The sequence below is a fragment of the Carassius carassius genome, chromosome 49, assembly GCF_963082965.1.
Source record: "Carassius carassius chromosome 49, fCarCar2.1, whole genome shotgun sequence".
NCBI lineage: Eukaryota > Metazoa > Chordata > Actinopteri > Cypriniformes > Cyprinidae > Carassius > Carassius carassius.
In genome coordinates this window covers 17,996,143-18,003,438 of record NC_081803.1, presented here as the reverse complement: position 1 = coordinate 18,003,438, position 7,296 = coordinate 17,996,143, and the positions used below count along the sequence as shown (strand labels likewise).

General features: G+C 36.1%; 1 pseudogene; it reads right to left on the bottom strand.

The window, feature by feature from the left end:
• Positions 1-4,392: 4,392 nt before the first annotated feature.
• LOC132132560 (trace amine-associated receptor 13c-like) lies at positions 4,393-5,454 on the bottom strand (annotated as a pseudogene).
• Positions 5,455-7,296: the final 1,842 nt, after the last annotated feature.

Genomic DNA, 7,296 nt, shown 5'->3' with positions numbered 1-7,296 from the left:
TGCGAAACCAGCGAGTGCAGGCGCCGCTCTGCCTCGGCGAAAGCGGGACCAACACCGCGAGGAACGCTGGCGAAGACTCCCTCTCGAGAAGAGTCCTCCGGGATCTAAGCGTCCACACCGGCTTGTACCAGTGCAGGCAGTCGGCTCCCTCAAGAGCCGAAACAGCGTGCCTCGATCCTAGACAGACGGCGCACAGACCATGTATCCCCACTCGTGATGAACACACAATCTGAAATGCGATCTTGATTCGCCTTTCAGATGTCTCGTCTTAGCTTTGCTCTTTGACTATTGCTTACTCTTTGAGGAGCTAATAGTGACAAACAACAATAAATAAGACTGACAAGACAGAATGACATGCACACACAGAGCACTTGCTGAAGTACGCAAAGCTGACGCCAGCTGTGCAGCTCGTGCCTTAGCTTCCTGGTCGCTTACATCACCCCGCCTGTGACGTCACGCTCTTCTATAAGACAGATTAGATATGATATGATATAAGAGTCGCTCATGCTAAACACGTTCCCAAAAGCGTTTTCAACACGGCTCGAGTTCCTGAAGAGGAACTGTAACTGTTTAACTTTAGTGAAACAATTGGCAGAATCTGATATCTGACACTTTGTTTCATAACACAAGTAATAAAACTGACTGTGATTTATAATGTAGTATTAACTTTTGTTCATGCATCAAGTGAAAACAGCATCTAGCAATTCTTAGGATTTACACTGAGATAACTGTAACAATGAGAAATTATTAAAATCGAAAATCAGATTTCAACCCAGCCCTAATTAGTAGCATTAGTTAGCTAGTGAAATAAATAAACAGTCTGTGCGTTGATATTAGTATATATCAACTGCACTAATAATACATGTATATATAATGAAATCTACTGTATCAAATAATATACATGGAGTACATATAAGATATATCTTATCTTGCAAATAGAAGATGATCCAGGCTGCTCCGATTCAAAATGGTAAGGTGATTCAGAACGCTTCTTCTGGCACTGCTTTTTTTTTTTTACTTTTTTTTGCACGTGCACTACCAAAGCCGCTTTACACAGCTCACTGTGCAGTACAGTCACCTATGGTAAATTATTCCTTTTGTATGTAAACCAGTCTGATACAATTTTATTAATTGCATCTGACTTGTTTCAGAGCCAGCTGTATTTAAATCCTATACATAATGTTTAACTGATTAAATGTGTTGGCAGGTCAACATGAACTTTATTATTAGTACAATCAAATGATTTATCACATCCAAAATAAAAGGTTTTGTTTACATAATATTTGTATGTTTAATGTGTATATTTATTACGAATATATAAATGCACACACTTATATATTAATATAAAATATTAATATTTATATATATAATATTAATTATATTTGATTTGTAAAATATATACATGCATGTCTGTGTATTACTCAACAGTCTTCATCTCCATTCTAAGCTGTGTCTGTCAATAGGGTGAAGTGAATGAGAAATATGTGCTTTTATCGAATGGTTCGGGATAGAATTTTCAGCCATTAACAACTTCAATTCTGCTCTTTTCCTTACACAAAACTATTGTATTCTGCCAGAGAAAACTGTGACTGCATCACATCATCATTTGGACTAATTTTGGTACACTTGTCTGTTTTTCTATAAACCTGTACATATTTTTAAGAAATTGTTACAGTTAAGTTTAGAGGTAGGAGTGGGAATAACAACTCAAAATATATTTTTGGTGCTATATATTTTAACTTATATTCTATTTATTATGAACATTTTAACATTTATTTTATAATTATTAAAATATAAATGTTATATAAAATGTAAATTACTATAAACTTTATTAAAATCAATTATACCCAAATTTAACTTTACGCAGATAACCAAAACTAAATTAATCACCACACTGGCCTTAAAATAGACTAATTGAACTTACAAGCACATATCATTGTAAATGACAGGTAATACAGCAGTCAAAACCTTTTTCAATAAAATGTAACTTCATGCACATCATTAAACAAATATCCAAATCCACACACTATTCAATGGTTTTATCATGGACCTTGATGACTCTGCTCTGTAGGCACAGTAAAAGAAAATATCTGCACTACATATTCAGTGGTCACATTGTTGAATAAAATGTGTCTGTGACTGTCCAGACCAATATACAGTGTTGGGGAGTAACTAGTTACATGTAACGGCGTTACGTAATTTAATTACAAAATAAATGTAACAGTAATCAGTTACAGTTACTAAGAAAAAATGAGTAATTAAATTACAGTTACTTATGAAAATTGTAACGATTACAAAGAGGATTACATTTGAATATTTACAAAAATCCACATACAGCTTATTTCTTTCCCAAATTGCACTAAGACATATGGCCCATAATCTCCGAGACGCGGAAAACACATTCGTAGAATCCAGTCATAAAAATGGAATTCAGCCTATAACGCGGACGCAATATGCCACATTTTGGACGAATAAATCAAAAGTAGGTCAGTACACTTGAATCAAAACCCGATATGGACTGATGTCTGTGAATATTAAGCCGCAAAAAGACTGAATATGAATCCTGCACGTTCTGCGTGTCTGTGGAAATCAGGCGCTGACTGGACATCGGGAGAACCGGGACTATTCCCGGTGGCCTGGCAGACGATTTGGACTTCTACTTTAATATTGTTATTGTATAATTGCAGGCCGAATATACTAAAGCGATTATTTCCGAATCCGCCATTCGATAATTAAATCTCTAATAAATCATGAATCGGTTAGTCGTGACTGGCAATGGTTGGGCTCCCGCGCTCTCCGCGCCTCCGCCGAACGGTTTGGATCAGACTCCGAGTAATCAATGCGAGAGAGAGAGACCGGAGTGAACTGTGTAAGCGCACAGCTGGAGCAGAGAAGCGACACTTCTGTTCAGGGTTTCAGGTGCAGGTCAGTTTCATCTGTAAATATGCTAATGTAGTTTTGTCTTTGTTTACTTAGTCAAGCAGCAGCAACAGCACATTGCTCACACTCACTCAAAATACTGTATAGCTAAACGACGTCATTATTATCTATTGTAATGTTACAGTAGTAAGTTAGCAGACAAATCATCATATTTTATCATAGGTATAGGGGGAGCTAGTGCATACAAAAACACAACGCTTAGGAAAATTAATGTAGCCTATGGTATGGCACTAACCGTGGTTTAACTATGGAATTTGTAGTAAAAATAAATACAAGTGGTAATTCATTTGCCAAAAAAACAAAATTGCACTTACAAAACATGGTAAAAGTCAAATAAAAATCTTCAGTATTAAAGTCATGAGAGAGATGGGTGGATAATGGAAGTGAAGGTGCAGTTCAGGAGAGAACTCAAATCTTTTTTCAGGTCCAAAAAAAAAATAGGGTTGTCCATGTTTCAGAATGGGTTGTGGGTGTATGAGTGTGAGATTTCCCAGCCTATTTTTTTTCCCAGTCCGCCCCTCATGGAAATTAATCTCTAGAACAGTCACTTCATGAGCATTTTTTACTTATTTTGAGAAACTATCATCATATCATATACAAAGAGACAGCAGTGTTTCAAAAAGACACCAATGTTTCAGGAGTTTAGTACACAAAATAGGACACATGCTTATTAGATAACCGTATTTGAGTTGATGTATATGCTTTTATTTTTTTATTAACTATTTTTCCCCAAACCATTGTTAGATGCAGTTAGATGCCTGTAGTTATGCAAAGATTTGGTTTCAAAAACAGTATCTATAAACTGTTTCTTTTGATTTTAAATCTGCTTTGAACTTCAGATCAATCTCTAAGTAAAAGGCAGTACTAAAGTCTGATTGTGTGGTGGATGTGTTCAAATGTGATCATCTTAATTCAGGTGATGAAGGATGGTGAAAGTCTGACAGTATTGAGCACTACTGTAAGGTTAAACCTGCATGGTGTAAAATGGTTGAAGATGATTAACAGTTGCAAATTAACATTCATTAGAAATTTATAAAAGTAATCAAAATGTACTCAAAAGTAATTAGTTACATTACTTTATTAAAGTAATTAAAAAAGTTACACTACTATTACATTTTAAATAGGGTAACTTGTAATCTGTAACCTATTACATTTCCAAAGTAACCTTCCCAACACTGCCAATATATGATACATATTTACATCACACATGGTGAATGTACATTAAACAAATAAAAAAACTATCCACATGTTAACATGTTGCAATTTAAAAAATCATCTCAGCCAAAAAAAAAAAAAAAGGTCATGACAAGACCATAGAATGAAACACAAGAGTTATCATGGTAAGTACTTGTTTATTTGAATGTCTCCACTTTAAGTTTAAAACTCAAACTAAGACTTTAGAACTGTATGTTAACATTGGAAATTATGCTTTATCCTACACAAAAATCATTATTAATCTTTAAAAATGTCCACAAGAGAGGATGCTGGGTCGAGTATTTTAAATGTTAAGATGTGTTTTACTGATATTTTAAACCAGCGGTAAAATAAAGCATAGATAAGAGGATTCAGACCAGAGTTAACATACAAAGTCCATAATAGAAATGTTACTGTGGCAGAAGATGTTACTGTAGTACCTGTTACAGACAATATATAGTAGGGAATATAGCAAAGCAGATAAACTGTCACAATTATTCCTAATGTCAGAGCAGCTTTGCTCTCAGATTTCCTCCTCACTGATCCTTCTGTTACACATTTACCACTCTTCATCAGGGAGTTTATAACTTTCACTTGCTGATGTACAACATAGAAAATCCTCAAATATAAAGTTATGATCATGGTACAAGGTAACAAGAAGGAAAAGAAAAGGTCATTGAATGTCCCAGAAAAACTTATTACTAAATAGCATTTTCCATAACACCCATCTGATCTTTGGGAAGCTGCAAAATATCTGCCACTTACTAAATAGCCAATATTGTAATTTGAGGAGAACAACCAGCAGAGACAGATGCTTATTAAAGTTTTAGTCACTGTTATTTTCTTTGGGTACAGTAAAGGATGACACACAGCCATATAACGATCAACAGCAATTAGAACTAAATTACAAATAGATGTTGAGGTGAGCAGTCCCATGATTATAATAAACACGTCACAGAAAGTGTCTCCAAAGTACCAACATGTCTCAGTTAGCTTGATGGCATCCACAGGCATGACAATAAGGCCTACAAGCATATCAGCTGCTGCCAGAGAGAGAATGATCAGGTTGGTTGGAGTGTGAAGCTTCTTGAAGTGAGAGATGGAGATGATCACCAGCAGGTTCAGAAACACAGTCCACGCTGACAGCAATGAAAAAAATACATACATGATATTGTATTCATAACTTGAGCGCTTTCCCTTGATACAAGATGAGTTGATGGAGGGAAAGCAGTATTGAATCTCATGATCCTCTGTCTCATAGACCATGAGTAAATCTTCTCCTGTTCTGAGTTTTTTCTGCTCTTCTTACTGTCCTTTCATTTATACAGTGTCTAGATCAGATTGACCAACCCATCTACCGCCCACAGTGATGCTGTATAATGATGCAATTGTCTTCTTTTAATAATTCCAAACTTGGTAGTCAAATTGCTGTGCACAAGAGCCATAAATCAAGGTAAGGATGTAAATATTTTGCTTTTACATGATGCCATATCCACAGTGAAGTACAAGAACTTTGACTAGTAAAATAAAAAGTGATAGTACACCCAGGATTGTATTGTCATCATACTTTTACATATATATCAACCATTTTCAAAATATCTTCTGTTATATTACACAAAAGAAAGAAACCACATAAATGTGAGTAAATCATGACAATATTCTTTATTGGATGGATTGTTCCTTTAAAGCTCTCTGTAAAAATGGCTCACAAAAGAGAAGTTTGTACAAATAAAATCTCTAAGATTTGTTTGCAGATTTCTTTAAAGATGTAAGTGCATTGTGTAAATTGTGTGATAAGTGATGATCCTCTGTGCTTCAATTCTTTTTTTTTTTGGAGATTTGGTTTGGTCAACACACTGTATATAGCATGACCTATATATATATATATAATTATTATTATTATTAGTGATAATAATATTTTTTATATTAATATATATTATTTTTATTATATTTTTCATTAATTTGATAAAATAATAAGCTAAATCATAATGTGTGATAATACTATTTAAAATTAAAAGGTAGTATTAAATATAAATATAATTAAATAATACGCTTTTATTATTGTTATTATTTTGAAAGGCTGTTGCTCACTGGCTCTGAAAACACATACAGACAAACCTATATATAAATATAAATATAAACTTAATTCCCACCATATATCTGATATTGGATATGTCACGAGCATTAGCTGAAGTGCCCATGAACTTCAGTAGAGGGCACTCAACTCAGGACCATTCCACCCATCAACCACCGGATGTCACCATATCATCACTTGGACACTAGCACCTCTCATACTGTTACACCACACCCGAACTACATCTCCCATGAGCCACCGGATCACAATCACCTTGCCACACCTGCAGCTCATTCATCAGCCCATTTCCTTGCCACACCTGCACCTCATTTACACACACATATAAGCTCCACAATCACTCTCACTCTCTGCAGAGTCTTGTTTAGCCTGTCTACCATTTCCGAGCGTTTTCCCTTGTTTGTTTGTTTGTTTAATCATTGGAGATTTTAATATCCATGTTGATATGATTTTAATATGCATCGGGATCAGCTTTCAAAGACATTTTGAATGCTATTGGGGTAAGACAACACGAGTTTAGGACTTACTCATTGTCTAAATCATGCTCTAGATTTAATAGTTACGGGCCAGACGAGCCCACCAGGGCATAGCAGATGGAACTGGAGCCCACCAGGGTGGAGCAGAGGACCACCACAGCCTAGCAGATGGGACAAAAGCCCACCAGGGCGGAGCAGATGGAAGTCTTTCTATTCCGGAGAGGGAGGCCATGGAGAAATACATTTCTGATTCCTTGGCATCGAGGTTAATCCTTCGGCCTTCCTCTTCTCCAGTGGGGGCGGGATTCTTTTTTGTGGGTAAGAAGGATGGTTCTCTGCGACCTTGTATTGACTACCGTGAGCCAGAGTATGTGAGCGGTGCGGAGTGGGAGCGGTGCGAAGAGCGGAGTTGCGTGATTTTGCCAGGTGCAAGGAGCGGATATTTTAAATGTAGGAGCGTTGTGATTTTCTCTCGCTCCGAAACGCTCCACTATCGCTCAATTACCAATCACGAGCCAGGAGTCCCAGGACCAAACCACTGTCAGGAGACGGAGGGGGACTCAAAATGTTTCTAATCATATTTTGCATTTGTTT